Genomic DNA, 1,180 nt, shown 5'->3' with positions numbered 1-1,180 from the left:
CTCCCAATTCCCAGCTTAGCGCCACTCCATCCCTCATCCCAATCCTACCTCTCCTGCCCCACCTCCCAATCCCCTCCACACCCCCCGCCTTACTCCATCCTTCTGGACTCCCCTCGAACCCTTTCAGGCCACCCGCTAGTCCTCCCATCCCTGCTAAGGTCTCTCTCCCTACCCGGGTCCCATCCCTAGGTCGCCCCCTCCTCGCCGTCCCCACCTCAGCGCTTCCTTACAGCGCGCGCGCACACAAACACACACACACGCATTCACTTTACCTTCACTTTGTTCCATTCTAACCCCCCGGCCGTGTCAGTACGATCACAGGAGACACACGGAGGCCCGGAGTAGGGCTGGGGTGCAGGCAGCCGCCGGGGCCGCGGGGGCAGGAGGCGGAACCAAGCTAGGCCGCATGAAATCCCCGGGCTAGATTTCCCCCGCGCCGGACGCCTCTGCCATGGCGGCCGGCACCGAGGAGGGCCACGGCCAGGCCGGGCCGGGCGTGCAGCAAGAGGAGGAAGACTGCGGGCGGTGGGGTGGGCAGCGGAGCCGGAGGGATGGGGGTCGCCGCGCAGCTGCAGCTGCCAGAGACCAGCCCGTGGCTGGCGGCCGGGCCGGGGCAGCAGGGTCGTCGGGGCTCGACTCGGCCTCGCACGCCTCTCCGCGGCGACCAGTGGACAGTCCCCCTCCGCCTCCGCCTCCGTCTTGGTCGCCGCAGCCGCCCGCTCCCGCCGCCACAGGCACCGCCGCCGCCGCCGCCGCCGCGCACAAAGCCCCCCCCCCCACCCCGACTCTCGGGACGCCGCCGCCGCCAAATCCTCAGCCGCTTATTGGCCGCTGGCCGCCGCGCCTGCCGGGAAATGCAGTCCGGGGCTCGGGGCGCAGTGTGCCAAAGGAGGAAGAGGCCAGCCGGCGGGCGGAAAGGAGGGGCTGGGGGAGATCCCGAAACGCCAGCGGCCCGGCGGGGTCTCGACGAGAAGTGAGACCGCAGGCGATAAAGGCAGAGAGACAGAAAGGCACGACGCGGAGGAGAGTGAAAAACAAAACAAAACTAGAAGGCAGGGTAGAGGTTGGGCCTGGGAGGCGAAAGTGTGCTCGTGCGTGTTCTTTGATGCTTCTAACAGCACATGTCAATCACCAGATGGGACTCCTCGGGGTGACACTGCGATGCCCTCCCTAGACCTTA

The 1,180-nt window shown here is 67.9% G+C and overlaps 1 protein-coding gene across 1 annotated transcript in view; it reads right to left on the bottom strand.

The window, feature by feature from the left end:
- Positions 1–685, bottom strand: part of LOC129391328 (histone-lysine N-methyltransferase NSD3-like) — a 64,797-nt gene extending 64,112 nt beyond the window's left edge. Inside the window, exon 1 of the mRNA XM_055081056.1 lies at positions 273–685. The gene's annotated coding sequence lies outside the window, so the exon portion shown is untranslated. The remainder of the gene's footprint in view (positions 1–272) is intronic.
- Positions 686–1,180: the final 495 nt, after the last annotated feature.

This window comes from Physeter macrocephalus, chromosome 20, assembly GCF_002837175.3.
Source record: "Physeter macrocephalus isolate SW-GA chromosome 20, ASM283717v5, whole genome shotgun sequence".
Lineage (NCBI taxonomy): Eukaryota > Metazoa > Chordata > Mammalia > Artiodactyla > Physeteridae > Physeter > Physeter macrocephalus.
This window is presented reverse-complemented; position numbering and strand designations above follow the sequence as displayed.